This window comes from Carlito syrichta, unplaced genomic scaffold (assembly GCF_000164805.1).
Source record: "Carlito syrichta isolate Samal-C Ts95f unplaced genomic scaffold, Tarsius_syrichta-2.0.1 Scaffold302385, whole genome shotgun sequence".
In the NCBI taxonomy this organism is placed as follows: Eukaryota; Metazoa; Chordata; class Mammalia; order Primates; family Tarsiidae; genus Carlito; species Carlito syrichta.
In genome coordinates this window covers 28,226-49,130 of record NW_007246481.1, presented here as the reverse complement: position 1 = coordinate 49,130, position 20,905 = coordinate 28,226, and the positions used below count along the sequence as shown (strand labels likewise).

Here is a 20,905-nt window from a genome sequence, read left to right as displayed (position 1 = left end):
CAGACGTAGGGCTGCAAAGTGGGAAAGGTCATTGTTTTACCCTGGGAACTCTGACACCGTTGCTCTTTTCCTCAGTGCTACATCAAGTTATTCCTATCTGGGCAACGTCAAAACGTTTGTGGAGTCTCCTTATTTCTCTGTCTTAACCCCTAGTGAGTTGCCTCAATACTATGCTTAGATTATAACAACACAACATTGGGAAGGTAGCTTAGGAAAAATGTCACTTCGACTAGCTCTCTGCAAGTATTATCTGGGATCAAAATAATGTAATCAGTATGGAATCACTTGACCATATCCGTCTTCTACTTTTCCTAATTATTTCCTAATTATTTCCTAACATATACATGTGAAGTATATCTTCCCCCAAATGTAATTTCTTTGAGTTTTAGAAGCCCTTTAATGGTCTTACTGGAAGACAGAGAGTGTGAGATATAGTTAGAATTAACAACTAGTACTTAAAATAATCAACAAAGCCTCTCATCGAATATTATTTTACCTAATGTTTATGACATTCACTGGAAGCGGATTATTACAGACACCATTTTATCCAAAAGATAACTGAAGTTCAGAGAGGTTAAGTGACATGGCCAAGGTTACACATTTAGTAAGTGGCAGTGCTAGAGCTGCCAGCTGCTGATTTGAATTCCCTTCTATCTTTGTCACTTTATGCCACTCAAAAAATATTTGTTAAATGGATTTGTATTAAACAAAAATACAGCTGTGTATTGAAGACGGAATTCAAAATTAGGTGTTTGTTTTGAAAACGCTGGCTTCAACTCAAAAGTAAGATATTTTGTGTGATCGTTAAGACCGGGGACAGATTCTTGAATTGAGATAAAGAGTATCTCAAAAAGCTCACATGCAGAATCATTCAGAGAACAATACGGTGATTTGGGGAGTTCATTCAAAGCTTCTGAGAAGTCGCTGGGGGTCTAAAAGGAAACAGATCAATGAGGTTGTTTCTCGATACTTCCTGTGCAGGCATGGTTCTCTTTCTACTGGCTTCTGCATATCTGTATTTTGGAGCGAACAGAATTAACTTAAGCTATGCAGAATGAAGATGAAAGGAATTCAAAAATGGAACAAGGAAGTGGGGACATAGATGAGAAGACTCTCTGCATTTTAAATGTAGCTTTAAATACTGTACAGAATAACTGTAACACTTATGTAATGTTAGGAAACGGTTGCGAAACTGCGCAGAAAAGTGGCGTGGAAGACTTCCCATGACTGAACTTGAGCAAAGTTGAGAATGTCATCTAATTTATCATTGAACCCAATGCCCACGATTGTGTGTGGCCTGTCGTAGGAAAGCACTGGCTTGGTTTTCCCCTAAAGTGGCTGATGGCTCTGGGGAATCTGAGCCATGAAGAAGCTTTAACAATGAAAACCTTCAGGGAAACATCACATAAACAAGCTCATCAAAGGTAGGAATCCTTGTTCAGCAAATGAACACATGGAATTTAGAATGGGAGTTTGTTTTAATCCAGACCAGCTCCTTGTTCCCTAGCTGAAATGCAATCATTTTATCTTTGTCAAGGCTACTTTTTAAATTTAACGATTTTATATCCTATTTCCTCTTCCTAACGTCTTTATTTTTCTAGTTTTCATTAACATTTATTATTCAATGAGTAGTATAAATATATGGATAAACAAATGAATAGGTGAACAGGGAGGATCCAGAGAATATTCACAAGTACAGAGAAAATTCATCTTTGTCTATTGAATGTGAAGGAATAGAACCATATACACATTCACATATGCAGAGGCACACACAAACACCTACCAGGGGCTTTGCAGGCAGAGTTAAATCATAGCTCAGCCAAGTTACATTTCTGAATCCCAGTTACCTTTTCTACAAAAGGGAAATAAAAATATCTAACAGAAATAACAACAACATATATTATTTTGGGGAAATGAAATTATGGGAAAAATCTTACTTTTTACGTTTATCCTTCTATAATGTTTAATTTTCACTTTATGTGAACATTTTGTAGGCAGAAAATAAAGTTATAAAAACAAAATAAATATATCGAAAAAATGTCTCAATTAAAGCTTATTTTGTAGACTAAAAGAAGTGGTTGTAAAATCTGACAAAAGATGGGCCTTGTAAACATACATGCTTCGTTCTGTCTACAATAGTGGGTAGGGCATGGCACCAGGTCACAGTCACACTTAGAAGAACCCTTTCTCACAATTAACTGCCAACAATGTTTTGTTGTTGTTGTTGTTGTTTTGCTTTGTTTTGCTTTGTTGTTCAGGCCAGTGGAAGCATTAGCATGAGGTGAAAGATTTCAGCAGGAAGGAAGACTGACGAATCAAGGATGCAGAACTGTAGTAAATGAACATACACTGAGTGATCCTTCTACACTGATTCCCAATGCCTAGGCTCCAAGCTAAAGGCTGTTAAGTTCATGTTTATAAACAACAACAGATGCTGGAAAGGACATGGAGAAAAAGGAACGCTTCTACACTGCTGGTGAGAATGCAAACTAGTGCAACCTCTCTGGAAGACAGTGTGGTGATTTCTGAAAGAACTAGAAATGGACCTTCCATATGACCTACCAATTCCCCTATTGCGAATATACCCAGAGGAACTCAAATCATTCTACAAAAAAGATGCCTGCACACGTATGTTTGTTGCAGCTCTCTTCGCAATAGCAAAAACATGGAACCAACCATGTTGCCCATCGAAGCTGGACTGGATACATAATGTGGTACATATACACAATGGAGTATTCCATAGCCATAAAGAAGGACAAACATACGGGCTTCACAGCAACTCGGATGGATGTAGAGTCGCTCATACTCAGTGATCCATCACAGAAACAACAAACAGAGTACCATATGTTCTCACTCGTAAGCGGACCTTGAACAATTGTCATAATACTATAAGAAAGGGATTGGCAGCAGGGAGACACTTTCCGGGGGAGTGGGATTGGCAGTTGAGGGAAGCTGCCAGGGGAGGGAGGGACACACCTCCTCAACAAGGGTGCCTGCATAATCAACGTTTGCATACCTAACCCTGAATTGTACCCTACATCTCTATAATAAAAAAAGAGGTTCATGTTTATGTTGGCATGCTTAAATGAGCTTGGCTTTTCACAGTTGAAGATAGTGTAACCATATATATATATTATATATATATATATATATATATATATATATATATATATATAATCTGTGAGTTTATTAGGGATGAAAGGAAGTTGTTTTTAGGGTTTATTGATTTTATTAAATAAACATGTTTTCTCAAATGATCTATGAAGTACTACCTAAATCAAGTATTTAAATATTCCTAGCGCCATACATGAGCCGTAAAAATGCTTCTTTCTAACAAGTTTGACAACTAAGAGATGTCTGTACTAACATTTAGATGTAATCTGCTTTAGAAATAAATGCTTTATTTTTACATATGTGGCTAGCAAGGAACCTAGATGCTGTTTCTTTAAATTTATCTGATCTCATTCTAGTTGATTAAAAAAAAAAGTCTATGGCCAGTTACAAAACAGAAAGCATGTTAACAAATCACTACAAACTGGAAGGCTTTACCCTTTGGCTTACAGACTTTTCGTCACAGCCTAAGGAACCCTGGCAAAGAGATTTTCAACACCCCTACCCCTCCTAACAAAACTATGATACAGTTAAGGCAAGCTGCAATAGCTTTAACAGACATGTGATATTTACCAGTCCTTTCTTATCACGCCTGTTTCACCCTGGTCATCCACAAGCCTTACCTCTTGTACACTAAGTAGGTGCATGCTACTGAAATGAATTTAAATCTCAAGCATCATTAAAGCTGATTGTCTACCTAAAGATTTTTCTTAAGTTTTCTAGATACATCCCAGGTCCCTGGCCTATAGACCTCATTAAATTTCTCAGCTGCCCTAGAGAGTCTTAGGCTTTGCAGAGCTAAGTGATATTTACTGTTGAAGCCTTACTGAAGAACTCACTTTCAGGTAGAACATAGACACAGACATGTATAAAATAGCATGTTCAACGCCACGAGGCAGGTCTGCCAAAATGCAGTGGCAATCCAAGGAGCTCACAGTCAGTAGAAGGAAATCAGAGAAAACCATATAAAGATGCTAATCACCCCCAAGAACGGCAGGACAGGATGAATTTTGTAGGCTTCCAGAAGCAGAGAGAAGGCAATTCAGAAAGAAAGACGGGCCAGGCTCGGTGGCTTAGCCTGTCATCCCAGCACTTTGGGAGGGCGAGGTGAATGAACTGCCTGAGTCCATGGGTTTGAGACCAGCCCTGGCAACTTGATGAGACCTCATCTCTGCAATAAAAACAAAACTTAAAAAATAAAAAAATTAGCCGGGCTCGGTGGCTCAGCCTGTAATCCCGCCCCTTTGGGAGGCTGAGGTGAGTGGATGTCTGAGCCCGTGGGTCAAGACGCACCTGGGCAGCAAGACCTCATCTCTACAATAAATCAAAAAAAATCAGCCGGGCGTGGTAGCACATGCCTGTAATTCCGGCTACTTGGGAAGCTGAGGCGGAAGGATCACTGGAGCCCAGCAGGCGAGGCTGCGGTGCCCGGGAGCGGCCACTGCACTCCAGTCTGGGAGACCGAGTGAGACTCCAACTCAAAAAAAAAATAAATAAAAAATAAAAAATAAAAAAATTAGCTGGGTGTGGTAGCAAACACCTGTATTTCTGGCCACTTGGAAGGCTGAGGTAGAAGGATCACCAGAACCCTGCAGGTTGATGCTCGGGTGGTCATTGGTGTGCCCCTGCACTCCAGCCTGGGTGATGGAGTGAGACTCCAACACACACACACAAAAGAAAGAAAGGAAGAAGGAACAATATAGATAAAAAGCAGATGTGTAAAAAAGAGGGCTCAATTTGCCTATCACACTGGCTCAGAAGAAGGACAAAACACTCTCAGACGCTGGGACAACCAAGTGGGATCCACCGTGGTCCTGTCCCCAAGTAAAGCAAAATGAGCAAGTTCTGACACTCTGCCCATCTAGGTTGTGTGAGTGAATTCAAGGAGGCGCTCTCCCACCAGACATGTAACTTGGTGTGCAGCTACCAACTCGCCTCTATCCACCGTGGAAAAGGGTACAGGGGGCAACTAAAGTAGACTTTGTGTCAGGATCCCAGGGGTATGTACGGCTGGTGGGTGAGGATGTCCCAGTGAGAACATTTCCTCTCCTTTTCAGAAAGAGCACGGGACATTAGAGCTGGGAAAACGGTACCGCCTTAAGGTACAAAGACATTGGTATTGGAAAGTAAAGGAACATCAACTGAAGGGTTGGAGCTTAAGACAGGCTTGAAATGGCATGCGAAGGGCAGGCAAGGTGGAGAAGTGGCCCTGGGATTCAACTTTCAGCAAGTTCAAAACATCCTGATGCCTCCAGACAGCAGGGTCGCCATCCAACACAGTAGAGGGCCTGGAAAGGTGGCTGAACTATATAACATGTAACGGGGATAATCCTTGGAGTCTTCCACCAGGCAGTGGAAACGAGGCCTCATCAATGCCTAGGTGAGACTCTTCTGAACTCACTCAGAGGCTAAAGCTCACCTTCTCTGTGAAAATGTCCACAGTGATTTCTGGGAATCTCAGGTACATCTCACCCACTCTCAGGTTCATCCACCCACTCTGTCTCCTTTGGCAAGGTGCTGTGACACAGTCCCTAAGGGCAGCAAACCCCCTGAGATTGTCAGACTGAGGCACAGTCATCTACTTCTGGTGGCCACTCGGGATCTTCAGTTGACAATACCATGCCGGCTTCCATGGTAGGAGGGGCATTGCCCCCTGAACCCTGCAGCTGATTTTAGCATCTGGGCCTCCAGAGCAAAGTGGCTCATATCCAGACCCACTGACTCCTCTAGTCATTCTGATTCCTCAGTGTCTGCTCTTACCTATTCTATCGACACCTAAAATGACTTTCGGCGAAATCAACTCTACACCATCTTCTGCGTCTCCCTTGACTCTTGTCTCCTGCGTGACTCTGTATCTATAAGCATACCTCTGCTTCTTCTGATTTTTTCTTAAAGTCAAATTTAAAAAGCTCCACCTCCTCTCTCTATGAAATAAGTTGTCCAGAAGCATGAAAGTCCACCAATTCTATGACAACCCGTCTCTAAATTTCAATCTGGACACACTTAGATCACTCTGCTGAGAATAGAATAAAGAGAGCTAGCCAACATTTATACAGTCATTTCCATAGATTACCTTGTTCAAACTTATAATTATAACTGAAGTAGATGATATTATTGTGTGCATCTCCTTTAGCATAAACTTACCTCATTTAAAAAGTAACTCCTAAACTGGGCGCAGTGGCTCATGCCTGTAATCCCAACACTTTGGGAGATTGAGATGGGAGGTTTGCTTAAGCCCTGGAGTTCATGTCCAGCCTAGGCAACAGAGTGAGGCCCTGTCACTATGAAAAACCAAAAAAAATTAGCCAGGTGCACCTATGCCCCAGCTACTCGGGAGGCCGAGACAGGAGGATTGCCTGAGTCCAGGAGACTGAGGGTGGGTAAAGCAGTGATCGTGCCATTGCACATCAGCCTGGGTGACAGAGTGAGACCCTGACTCAAAAATCAGCAAGCAAACAAATAAAAACGACCTCTTCATCTCCATTCTAAATCTCTTCTTCCTTGCGATTCTCTATCCCAGTGAATGAAATTTCAAAGTTTTCATTTTCTCAAACCAAAAATCTTAATCTCTCTTTCATGTCCTATCACGAGTCACCCCACAAATTATATCTACTCAATGTATATTCAGAATCCAACCAATACTTACCAGTTGCATCTCTGCCACCATGGTCCAAGAGATTATCATCTTCCTCATGGATGATTGCAATGGCTGGTTAATTGTTCTCCCTTCTCCCACCCTCACCTCCTTTCAGTTTCATGGGAGGAGCCAGAGAAATTGAGAACCCTGCCCTACCCCACCTCACCTTTAGGATCTCAGCTCCTTAACTCGATCACCAGCTTCTCCTTACACCTTTGTGTTCCTCAAATGCATTAATCATGCTCCCACCTCAGGGTCTCTCCACTTGCCTCCTCTCTCTGAAGAACTTTCATGCTAGATATCCATGGGCTTCTTCCCACCAAGCTTTCTCACCTTCGAATGCTGTCTTTCCTGACTATCAGATTAAAATTGCAACACACTCCCATGCCAACCCTACTGTTTCTTCCCTACTTTATAATTTTCCCACTCAACATAACGTGTTCAACATAACATATTTACTTAATAGTATTTTGTTTGACTTGTCTGTTTATTGACTGTCTCTGTGCTCTAAAACATGGGTCCATAAGGGTTGAAATGTGTATTTGTGGTGTTTTCTTCTTTCTATATCTCCACAGCCAAAAATAGTGCCTGACTCATGGTGGGTGCTCAACAAATACTTGTGGAATGACTGAATTAATCCACACATGCTAAGCGATGCGTTTAGAGAGTGATGGACGTGTGACCCATTTACTTGTCTATAATGTATTAGCTCTTGACCTTGTGCACAACTCTCAGTCAGTCTCATTTGCCTCACCTATTAAATGGGAATAAGAGTATGTCAAGGGTACCTGCATAATCAACGTTTGTATACCTAACCCTGAAGTGTACCCCACATCTTTATAATTTTTAAAAAAGTATGAACTAAGATGATAAATGTGAAATGCCTAGGACATCGACAACAAGGAGCTGATGGTGACTGCTGTTGTTGCTATTTAAAAATTGTAATAGCCTATGGGATGCCATTTAAAATCTCCATTAAGTGGAAGAAGTTCTACTTTGACCATAGAGAATGAAGGCACATGAATTGATTAAAAATATAAAATGTATGACCACATCCAGCTCAGGTTGTGATCCACAGAAGGTTTATAGTGAATGGGTGTTGAGTTGGAGTCTCACTCTGTCGCCCAAGCTGGAGTGCAGTGGCACGCTCCCGGCCACTGCAGCCTCAACCTGCTGGGCTCCGGCGATCCTTCCGCCTCAGCCTCCCAAGTGGCCGGAACTACAGGTGCGCACTACCACGCCCGGCTCATTTTTGATTTATTGTAGAGACGAGGTCTCTCCAAGTTCCCCAGGTGGGTCTCGAACCCGTGGGCTCAAGCAATCCACTCATCTCAGACTCCCAAAGTTCTGGGATTACAGGCTGAGCCAACAAGTCTGGGCTGATACACTAAATATCTTGACTTCAAAAGTAGTTTAGCATCATGGGAAATTGGAAGGATTTTATAAAATTCTCAGACTTAGTATACCAGATTGCTAAAAGAGTGCTTTGCCTAAGGCTTCCTTATTCAGTTTTGGAGCTTGCAGTGGCTAAGAATAAGAATTCTTCAAGGCATGCTTCACAGCTCCCAGGCCCCGAAGTAGGTGGCCCTTGTTAAAGAGATTTCTTTTTCAACTTTAGGAAAATCCTCAAGGCCTTCCTTGGTTTTTATTTCCTATCAAAAGCATGGGAATTCCAAGGGAGGCATTCTTACAACTTTTCTTCCTGTAGGTCACCAAAAAAAAAAAAAAAGTAACACTTTATTATCATTGCTGGAAAGTACCGGTTTTTTTTTTTTTTAGTTTCCATCAAAATCAATTCAGCTAATTAACCAACCGAAAATCATGTGGCTTGATTTTCTTTTGCCAAATCATATGAAGGCAAAGCAAAGTGCTTTTCCAGGAGGATACTGAAGCCCCCAAGCCTGAACCAGCCTGCACCAGCCTGTGAGAATATTTTGTGTATCTCTTCCCAACATGGTCCAGAGACATCATATTGGTGGTTGAAATGGCCATAGGGGAAATAGTCGCACCACAGAAACAAGCAAATATTGCAAATTAGAGGCACATTTATTTCAGAGAGCTGATTTTTCAGTATGCCGTTGGTTCTGCCTTGTTATTTTGAAGTGTGTGATATAAGCATTCATTCATTCAGCCATGTGACTTTGCACTGCCTTCTCTGGGCAAGGCACTCAGATTAGGAGGTGCTCTTTATAACAGATGCATACTATCCAGCTGAATAGAATGCTTGTCTCAAATTGTTTTACCGCATTGAAATTTCAGCTTTGTGGTTTGGTTTCTTGAACAGTAAGTGTGTGCTGTGAAACATTTTGCTTTACTGCAGAGATATTTCTTTGTATTTGCAACGTGAGTCTGGAACTTAAATCAGGCCTAACGGATACTCGTGATTTTCAACACATTTGTCACTGGATTTGAAAAAGTTGAGGGAGAATGGAGGCACTGTCAGTATCATGGTCATTTCATCTAGTAGATCGGGCAGGACAGGAGCCTTCCCGTGGACTGATATTTCCTTCGAAAGGTGCTTTAGATGCAGCTGGAAACTTCTGAAACGGTATGATAAGCTGGAATGTGACCGGGAGATGCAATCGCTCTTGATTATTTCTCTCAGTGGCTAGCCTATCACCTCTCAGGCTTCAACTAGGTCATGTGAAGGTGGCTCAGAAAAATTGGCTAAATCTTGTATTACACAGAGAGAAAAACTGCAAAATCACACTCAGGATGATGGCAATAAAAAGCACCTGCAGCTTCTTCATACAGTTTTGATACTTTTAATTTTTTATTGACTTCATATTCTGAGCTTAGCTTTGGAAATAAAATGAATATTGTATTTCAGAAATTGCCTATGAACTCTCACTTTCCAAGTAAGTCATACAGGTCCTTTTATTCCTATCCTTTGTTTTTACACCACTGTGCGAAAACATATTCTGAAATACAAGTTTTTAAACTTCTCGGAAACGATTGCCTCCATTATGTTAGGTCCATTTTAAAAAGATGGAATATTATTCTTCAAGGGGTACAGTTTCTCAAATATCTAGAAAAATATACAGAAATTACAGTCTGTCTATATCTGTTTTCTAAAGAAAAAAATTCCCAAACGAACAAACACACCTTAAATAGGTTATAACACAAAAATATCTCTTTCTAATAAAAATGATTGTTACCTTTGTTATTTCTAAGTTTCTAGTAATAAAACATATTTTCCTTATAATATCAAGATGAATTTGTAAAGACATTCTTCTTCTGAATACAGTAAAACCATATTCAAAAGGTATCATAATAATACATGACAAATTTTAAAACGCAATAACCTTTGTACACCTTAACACCCATAAAATAAGATAGTTTTATGAATATAGACTATTGTTTCTGTTGAGTACTATAGAACACCCTAATCATTTCAATTTGTAGCAACGTCCAAGTTTCAGTGACAGATAGAATACCACCCTGAGGTTTGAAACTCTTGGAAGTTTTCACTTTGGAGTTTTCTGCATAATTTCCAATATAGAGAACCCATGAAAATTATTTTTTTAATGAAATAAAGTGTATCAAGCATAAATATAGCCTGCCTATTTTAATGTGCTATCCTGATTCTGATTCTTTGCTGAAAATTGCTCACAAATATAAATTTGGTTTAAGTATAAAATCAAACCCACCCTATTTCAAATCTCACTCTTTCTATGTATTTCACAGCACTATGCACTCATGAAGTGCTTTTCACCCAGAGCAAGCTTCTTATGATAGAGCCAACCACATAAAACCCAGAATACTTGTATTATTATTATGTTTATCATTTACGAAGCCCCCTAAGTATGTACCATGCCTTATCAAATGTATAAAGTCAGCATTGATGCCCTCTAAGAGTTTATAATGTCGGAAGGTCTCCTTTTGTCTGCCTGTGATGAGCAGACCTCTCCTGTGTGTGTGTGGTCCCCTTGCCCTGTATCAAACACCACTTATTTTTCTTCCATCAGGTTTTCAGCATCAGCATTGGTGCTTGCTCTATCCAGCAAGCTTCTTGCTGGTTTGCCTCTGACATTGCCCCGGTACAGATGTGAAGTGCTGGAGTTTGTTAACTGTGACTCAGACTGTCCATCAAGCAATGTTTATATTTGTGAATGAAGGTCTTTTGTTAGGTAGCTGGAAAGCCATTCTTATGTGATTCCTCAGCCTAATAGACTTTATAATAAATTCAGGGCCTCTTTTTGAGTTATGTTTAAAAGTAAAATAAATGCCTGTCGTAAAAGACAACCATGTTGTCTGCTTGTCACCCAGTGCTCCTATGTTTAAAGATTCATTGTGATTATTTTATTTCTGCTTGTGTGTGATGGGGTGGGTAGGATTGACACTTGACCCGAAGGATGCCAGTCTATACATAAATATGTGGCTGTTGTGGCTGACATCTGGGGCAAGAGAACGTATGATGAGATAGAAGCGATATTTAATCTTAAAATACATCAAAGTATAGGTGTAAGGAACGATGCTTATCTTTCTTCTGCTTCTACCAAGGTCAGAATGATAATCACTTCAACTCATTTGCAGGAACAGGATTTCACATAAATTATTATCTAACTTGGTAACGTGACATGTGAGAATACCTAATCTGGAAACATCACAGAACTCCTTTTCTGTTGAAGTTTTGAAAAACATAAAACAGATTACTTCCCATCAGCTAAATGTAGTCTCTCTCCCTCTGCTAACTCCCATAGCAAGTCCTGGGTGATGAATTATGGGCTATATGAGGCATCAGCCGCAGTGGTGAACAAGACACTGCCTTGCTCTAAGGGAATGAAAGGTGACTTCCTACCTTGTACATTATAGTTACATTGACCCTTCCATTCCATCACTGTTAATGGTCTTTATATGACCTGATAGCTAGGTCTGTAACATAAACATTTATGACCTACTTAGTGCCAAGAATATTTAACACACAGGAGGCAATTTGTTAAATGAACTCATTTAATAATTATTTCTTCATTCAGTAATTATTCGGAAGCTCCTAATATGTAGGGCAATCATGTCTTTAAGATGATTTTGCAGAAATTTCTCCCGAGCGCCATGGAATAGACTTAGTAAAGATGTTTTTTTATAGCTTCATGGTTCTGCCTTGATTTTTATGTTAAAATTTTATAAATAAAAATAGATCCATTAAAATATCAAAAGAGACCTTTTTATCCTTTATTTTTTCCAATAATTACAGCCAAAAAAATCCAGGCATATATATTTAAAATGTATAAGAAAATTTGGTAGGTGAAGATGAGAAGACAAACCCCCTAGGAAGGTCTGGACCCAAGTAATGGCTGTTGGTGAGTTCCTGGATTTTCTTGATGGCACTGCATATCCCAGATTTGGAGTTGAAGAGATCAAAAATCCAGAAATGCCAGCAAATACACACACACACACACACACATACACACACACACACACACACACACACACACACACGTAAGGCAGTTTGTGGGGAGAGAGAGAGCATTTGACTCTCTCTAGTCAAATGGTAAGAAAATGGCAGCTTAGCAAGACAGAACACTTTGAGACAATTACTGCTTTCATCCAGCCATACACAAAAGGAAAACACTGTGGCCTTATCTCCACCAGGCCAGCAAAGCCCTAGTGAGGAATCTAGATTTCTTCCCTCCTTAGGCTGCTCTCCCAACCAGAGAAAATGATGCAGGGATTAAGATTTTCATCCTACTAGGCCGTGAGAAGGCCACCTTCCACCCCTCGCGTCGTCAGTGGAGATGGCATAAGGATCCTTAACTTCTACTCCCAGCCATCCCTCCATGCTGAGATGGTGTCAGAGTAAGCTTAGGAGAGAACCGGGACTTTCACCGTCACCCAGCAGTCACGAGGCCATGCCCTCACCCTCCATGATATCTTCACTGACCCAGAGAGTAGCACTTATCAGGCTGTCTTACTCCTCCCAACCAGGGAGGTGTCAGTGAAAGTCTAGCGGGACCTGTAACTCTTGCCCAAGCCGGTCCTAATGATGAACACTCACCCACTTAAGTATCATCAAATATCAACCAAGGACAGGTAAAGAAACACGGGTTTCTGCCTTCACCTGACATTAATTCTGCACCCACTTCCCCTCCTGGAGCACTGTCAAAGGAAGCCAACTGAAGCTTTAGTGAGATCCGGAGACAGGAAACCATAATACTCAACATATCTCGGTTTCAAGTGCAAGTTACTTATTTACCAACAGTCAGGAATACTCGAATGGAACGGAAAAATGGAATCAGTAGCTGCTAACGGTGAGAAGAGAAAATAAATGAATACCCAGCGAATGCTCCTGGCAAGACAATGAACTTTGACTTAAGTTTCTTACCTTATCTAAACACTTAAAACGGATTATGAACCTATATGTAATACATAAAACTGTAAACATCGGGGGGGGAACATCAAAGACGATCTTTGGGGTTGGGACTAGGCAAAGAGTCCTTAGACTGGAGGATAACAGCATGGCCCATAAAAGGAAAAAATGATAAACTGGTTTCATCTAAATTAAAATCTTTTGCTCAGTAAAAGTCATAAGAGAATGAGAAGATAAACTACAGATGGGGAGGAAATATTTGCAAACTCCCTATCTGATAATGATTAGTATCCAGAATACACAAAAAAATTATCAAAATACAATTGTAAAACCCAAACAACCTAATCAGAAAATGGGCAAAATATATGGACAGATAGCTGACTGAAAAGGATACACGGATGACAAATAAACACGTGAACAATGTTAAACATTATTAGTTGTTATGGAAATGAAATAAGTGTCCTTAGTTGATTTTAAGCCCTGCTACCGAAGTGACCCTCTTTTTTGTTTGTTTTTTTTAATTTTTAATTTTAAATATGTGGGGTACCATTCAGGGTTAGGTATACAAATATTCATTATGCAGGTACCCTTATTGATGAGGTGTGCCCCTCCCCTCCCCTGGCAGTTTCTCATTATTGCCAATCCCTTTCTTATAGTATTACAATAGTTGTTCAGGGTCTGCTTATGAGTAAGAACACGATACTCGGTTCTTTGTTTCTGTGATAGATCACTCAGTATTATAGCCTCGAAATCCATCCAAGTTGCTGTGAAGTTCATAATTTTGTCCTTCTTCATGGCTAGGTAATATTCCATTGTGTATATATACCACATTTTTTTTAATCCATTCCTCTTTTGATGGGTAGCATGGTTGGTTCCATGCTTTTCCTATTGTGAATAATGCTACAATACACATGCGTATGCAGGTATCTTTTTCATAGAGTGATTTGAGTTCCTCTGGGTGTATACAATCCCAGGAGGATTGCGGGGTCATATGGGAGGTCAATTTTTATATCTTTTAGGAATCGCCAAACTGTTTTCCACAGAGGTTGTACTAGTTTACACTCCCCCCAACAGTGAAGAAGTGTTCCTTTTCCCCCACATCCAGGAGTGACACCGGACCAAAAGAGTCAGGCCAATCTTAGTTAATTCAGAATCTACACACACAAACACACACACACACACACACACACACACACACACACACACACACCTTTAATTATAAACACACACGCAAGGAATGGGCTGTACGCTTATTGTTAAGTTACTGTCTCTCAGTTCAAATCCACCCTCCCTTTGCTTGGTGATGCTGAGGCTGGTCTCTGCCAAGCATGTTTCTTCCTCACCTCTTGGCTTCCTGTTTCTGGCAATAGGAGAAGCCAAGAGGAGACCGGAAGGTTGAAGGGAAGAAGAAATATGCTTCCCGTTTCTGACAGTGTTATCCAACACAGTTGTTGGTTCTAGTAGCAGTAGACAGAATAGCAGCCGGGTCCACTTTGCATTTTTTTCCTACACTTCCAGAAACAGCCTAAAGGCACTTCCCTCCCCGTGACAAAGTAGCACTTGCTGGCGGGAACCCCTTTGCTCAGAGATGCTATCCCAGCTCTGTCTGTGGATGGGTCCTCTTCTAGTTCTTCAGGCTGAAGCATTGTCTGAGCACGATTCATCACTACATTCTGAGTCTCAGCTCCATGGGGTCTCCAGTCTGAGCTCCTGGGAGACCAGCACTAGCTGGCTGGCAGCTTCTCCTTCAAGACAGGACTCCTATCTCTGTTCCTTGCTGAGCTTCTAAAGTTCCCCTCCTCTTCAGGGAGCACTTTCACCCAAGACTCCTGAATTCCAACTCTGAACAGCTCTTCCTCCTGGATGATAATTCTAAGACCCTCTAACTCATATTTGTTCCTTCAACCAGGACTGCCACTTTCTGCCGTTTCTGCTTCTATGATTCCTCAGTGTCCTTCTTTTGCCTTTCTTATTCTCGAATAACTGGTTAACAATTCCTCATTCTGATCTGTTAAAATGACTGGTGTGGTTACTGTTTCCTGAATGTAACCTGACTTGGTGTTAATAGCTGGAATTTAGGCTGATGAAAGGGAATGTGGAAGGAGAAATAAATGGAAATTTAGGAGAAGTAGAGTTGTAAAAAAGATAAGGTCCTGTGGCTCATGAGAATGATACACACATACAAGAAGTTCCAAGAGCTGTCTTTCATTTTCTCTTTAAGCTTTCCAAGTCTGCTTCAGTTCCTGCCCACACCACGTGTTGTCAGAATAATTTACATTTTACCAGGGCCCCTTAAATGAATCTTTTCTCCTCTTTAAACAAAAGAACTCTAAAGCCACATCCTCTGTGTATACATAGACAAAGTCTGAAGTCAAGGAGAGGAGACAGTCATGTATGTTTTTATAAAACGAATATTCAAGTCTTTCTCCCCTTTTGGGTTCATATTTCTCTTGAGCAGCTGATACCTCATCTTCACCATGTCATTACTTCCTCATCGTCAAAGGGCACATCATCCTGTGCAAACACCTCCCTCTCCAGACTCACGTATGACCCTCAAAACACAGTGGTCTCCCTGAAGATAGATTCACATGGCTTCCATTTAGTTGAGTCTACGTGACGTGATGGGGTAGACGAAAGAAAGTGTAGTCTTCAGGGAGGACCTTGAGGTATGAATGCAGGACTGATTGCTGTTGTAACACAACCCAGAGAGAGAAAAATAGTAATAGGAAGAGGCCCAAGCAATTCCTTCTACCTTGGTTTCAGGTTCAATTACATTTCTAACTTACTTTAAAGCAGCCTGAATGCTTCAAGTATTTGCCACTTACAATGGCAAGTACAAACTTCTCCCCTGCCATGAATGGGGCTGTCATGTCACTGCAATTTGATCTTTTTTTTTTTCTCCTTAATGCAGGGAAACCCCACAGATGTATGAATAGAGTTTTGCAGAGGTAGATGGCTCCTATTTCTAAGCTTCGGTGGTCTTGAAACTTGATAGTACAACACTGAGCGATGCAGGATGCCGCAGCCCCGCCCTCCAGCTTACAAATTCCCCTGTGCTCTGAGTCACTTGGACTTTCATTCTTCCCCATCGGATCATTCAGACAAGCTAAACTTTTCCAGTAACCCCACAGAAAATATTTTCATGCTGTCATCACATCAAGCTTTGTAGTTTCCCCAGGCTTTCCAACGGAGAATAAAAAGCCAGTTACCTTCCCCAAACATTCATATTAATGACTGAACTGCTGCCCCCATTTCAAAAAAGGAGGGGAGACCACCCTGTGTCCCTTGTTTCGTTCAGACTCTTGGGCAGGTCGATCTGCCAGTCTTTCAACTCCCAGAGCAGCGCTGGGAAACATCTGTTAGAGGAACCGTCGGACTCCCGCCCCTCCGCATAAATCGCTACTAGTAAAACTTTTATGAGGTGGGCAATTTTTCTCCCTGCTTTCTCCTTTGAAACTGATTGGAGCCCAGATGAAGCAGATGAAATGGCCAGGCATTTCGCCATATGCCGGCATCCACATGTACACGTGTGGGAGGGAAGAGAGGCTGCCAGCTGTACCGAAGGAACATCATAATGACAAGAAATATAATTAACAACCCCATCGTCAAAGAATATTTGAAGGATTGTAATGGAGGAAACTATACCTCTCGCTGACCTGTGGCAAATTATCCATGGACCGGTTTCCCTCTTTGAAAAACTTGAATCCAGCGAATTTATTGAGATTCCAAAGTAGTTTCAGGATGTTTCCATACTGTTGATCTATATAGGTTCTCTTTGATCTTCCGGTTACTCCTGTATATAATAGAATAAAATCGTATAATTAAGATTATATAATGCCAATACATGCTGGCAGATTTTAACATCCATAACTCACACACACACACAAAATCTGATTATTCTTATTATTTGTGTAATAAAAAGTGATGACAAAAAAATATTTTCTCTTTTAAAACCTAAATTGCATGCTATGGTAGTTTTGTGTCTGCAATTACACCTAGTAGATGTCCACATGAATGGTAAAGTCTCAATAAAAATTTCTTGATTAAAGATTTGATATGATAGATTTGATTAAAATTTATTTATTAGTGCATACCCTGAGAAGGTGAAAAGGAATTTAACATCTGAGAAGTTACCATGGATCTGGGGCTGTACTAATTGCTTTTAAAGATATAATTTTATTCAATCAGTACAATAACCTTCCCAAGAACTTACTATCCACACTCTGTCTCGTAGATGTTTTTATTAGTCTCATTTTTCAAATCCTAAAGGAAAGATGTATAAGTAGGGAAGGTCAGATGGTAAGTCCAATTAAACTGAATCCACTATTACAACCCTTTCTGAAAAACCAACTCAGATGGGGAAGAAGACCTAATTATTGCTTTGGTTTTTTTTGTTTAAATAATTGCCATCAAATATTTTGTATACTGAATTTGGCTTAAGACAAATAAAAAGAATTACTTGGTCACTGGGCCATGGTTCATCCCAAGAACAAATTGATAATAAATCTTATGTCACAATATTTCATCACTATGGTCAAATTTCTTAACCATTTAAAAATATAAATTATAGAAGACCATCGCTTTAGATTGAGCTTCTTGGCCCTAACAGGCAACCAAATTGTTGTCACTAGTGTAAGTGCCATGTAATTGAACGGATACTTAAAAACAAACAACAATAAAGGAAAATCCCCAAACAGGCCAGTTTTCCCCCAGAAAACAGGAGATTCACAGAAACCACTCAAAAAAGACCCAAACCGAGCAGAGTAATAAGGAACTCTCCTCTTCTTTAACACTTACAAGGAAAGAAACCTGTTGTTAACCAATTTGCTTTTCTGTGTTATACTGTTTTCCTCTTTCTGCACAAGCTGCCTTACGGCAGACATGCCCAGGGAGCAACACCTTCTTATTTTTATAGTCGGCGTGCTGCCCAATTAATGAATCACTAATAAAAAGCCAATTAAATCTCCAAACTCAACTTGTTGAAATTTTTTTCTTTTATGTTGCATAACTTTTCTTTCTTTCGTTACATTTGTTGTGGCTTTAAATTTCACATTTCTCTTTTGAATTTACAGAACTCTTTTAATTAAATTTAACAAAAATAATTTCACATGCATCTAAACATTATTACTTATTCAACTTAGCACAATCACCCCACTGATCCCCCTTTGTCCTGGAAATAGCCAGCCACAGAAAACCCTCTGCCACTCACCTTGAACCATCTTTCTTCTTTTTAAATTTCCTCAAACTTGCACTCCTGCCCCTTTGCAACCAACCAGCACTTGCAAAATATACCAATGTCTTCCCAGCTTCCAAAAATCCCATCTTGATAAATTACTTGTCACATAGGTAACAGTCTGAGTATTTTCTCATTTTCCACCCTAAAATGTGCTTCCCTTTCTAACATGGTGTATTAATAAACAGGCTTTGTTAATTTTGTCTCAGAATTAGTTTTACTCATTATCATTTTATGTTATTGGAAGAATCCTTGGAATAATATGTCATCCTAGTAGGAAGTGTCTTTAAGTGTGCAGCAATTCTCAGACCCTTCTTAGTACATGGTAAGGAAACATAGCAGAGCTGATGCAAAGAGAGAGAAGAATGAAAGAAAGACAGAAAGAGAGAGAGAGAGAAGAGGAGAGGAGAGGAGAGGAGAGGAGAGGAAGAATCCAAATTGCATGGGAGGATGAATACCAAACCTAGATAGTAGGTTGATTATTAAGAGCTCCAATTCTGATTCAATTTATTATGTATCTACCAGACACTCAATCTGCCACAACTGTGTGTCATGGTATCAATTTAGTACAGTAATCATTTATTGGAGGTCCACTATCTGCTAGCCACCAATGAAGTGATTTCTAAGCATTGTCTAATTTATGTGGGGAAAAATGGTTGCTTCACTGAGAAACTATATACTGTATTTAGCACCCCTTTCTGCTTATCTGATTCTGATTCTGTAAAAGAATTCTACAGAATTTTCAACTCTATAAATTGTAAATAACTAATATCAATGTGAAATAACTTTTCTCTGCAGACATATAGGTAAACACACCCATGTTTTCTGTTCCATAGTGGTTCTGTTGACTTTCTTCCATATAGCGGAAGAAGTTGGATTTTTCTCTGTCAGCACATCCATTTCCATGTTCACCATCTATGAATGTGTCTTTATTTTGGATTTTTTTTCGAACTGATTATCACACTATAGATTCTCTCACTGATAAATCAGTTATTAAAAATATTTAACACCTGTTCATTTTATAACTAGGAGAGTCACGATTTTACCTTTTTTGAAAATAATCTTTGACCACTTTTGGCAACACATTATGGGCAATGGATTGTTGAATACATTTTACAGATGAAGCTTAGCAGAATCTTATTACTTGCTTGAGGGCCACAAACATTCACTGTGCACCTCCTGACTATTAGGTACTATGATAGATACTGGTGCTGCAAAAATGAACAAGCTTTTACTCCAGCATCAAGGTCAAGGAGAAGAGAGTAAATCTTTACCGAGGGTTGCCTGCATGCAAGGTGCTTTCATAGATATCCAGGAACCAAAAATGTGTGCTAAATCTTTACTATCCAAAATTCACTTGCTTTATAAAATACTGAACTAAAATAGATTCAGGCAGTGTTATACTCCTTATTACCTATGAATTTACTCCATGAACTCTTACTAACTAAATTGAGCAACCAAATAGATTTGTATAGGGAGAGAGGGTTGATTGCTATCTTTTAATCCTTAAAGTCACCTTGTGTGGTAGGCATTCTTCCCATTTTTAGAGATAAGGAAAATGAGTCTCAGAGAAAGGAGTGTCTTTAAAAACCACATCATTTTAGAATAGGAAGAGATATCAGGATCACACAGTCCAATGTTCTCATAGATGCAAAAGCAGAGATCAGGGAGACAGAGTGACTCCTGAGAATCTGGCTTCCAGCTGGAAGCAGGGCCTGACGGGACATTCATCGTGTCTCCCTTTTATGCTCTTTCTACTTATCTGGGACCAGTGACAAAGGAGTAGGTACTATGTATGAGAATCAGTGAGAAACGAGAGGGACAAATTCTGAAAAGGTGCTGTAAAGTTTGCAGAAGGTCCCCAGGGCCTCTCTTTCCAAGTTCATCGATCTTGTTATTTATCCATTCAGTTGACTGAAGATGGCTGTCTGAAGTCATTTCCCTAGCTACTTTAATATTATAATAGTATATGAGTCTTAACCCCATACTTAAGCAAGACTGTGTGAATTTCAGTATTTCAAAAAGGCAGTGACTAACACCGTCCACAATAAGACTGTGGCTGGATGCAGCAAATGCTCAGATGTATTTCTTGTATGATTGAGTGAATAAACACAGAGACATGTAGCGGGTTCAGGATATCGGCAGTTGGCCTCATGGCAATCACTAGCCCAGGGCAGGAAAGGGGTTGATAGCAGTTAAAGGTATTTCCTTTTGAAAGGCAAGTTGCCAGGCTCGGTGGCTCAGCCTGTCATCCCGCGCCTTTGGGAGGCTGAGGTGAGTGGATTGCCTGAGCCTGCGGGTTCGAGACCCGCCTGGGCAGCGAGGCCTCATCTCTACAATAAATCAAAAAAATCAGCCGGGCGTGGTTGCGCACGCTTGTAATTCCGGCTACTCAGAAGGCTGAAGCGGAAGGATCACCGGAGCCCAGGTGGTCGAGGCTGCGGTGGCCACTGGACTCCAGTCTGGGCGACAGAGTGAGACTCCAACTCAAAAAAAAAAAGAAAAGAAAGGCAAGTTGCAACTTGCCCAGGCACCAGGCAGGTTTTGTTTAAGAAAGGTCAAATGGCCCAGAGACTGGTTATTTCATGGAAATGGAAAAGAGTCTTATCTAAACCCC

At 40.3% G+C, this 20,905-nt stretch overlaps 1 protein-coding gene across 5 annotated transcripts in view; it reads right to left on the bottom strand.

Annotated features, from left to right (window-relative positions):
* Positions 1 to 16,850, bottom strand: part of LRRC4C (leucine rich repeat containing 4C) — a 529,928-nt gene extending 513,078 nt beyond the window's left edge. For 2 of the 5 annotated variants that reach the window (XM_021711583.1, XM_021711582.1), the window contains exon 1: positions 16,712 to 16,850. The gene's annotated coding sequence lies outside the window, so the exon portion shown is untranslated. Of the gene's footprint in view, positions 1 to 16,700 lie in introns of all 5 variants that reach the window. The other 3 variants (XM_008056510.2, XM_008056511.2, XM_021711581.1) reach the window with 2 other exon arrangements.
* Between the last annotated feature and the right edge of the window lie 4,055 nt (positions 16,851 to 20,905).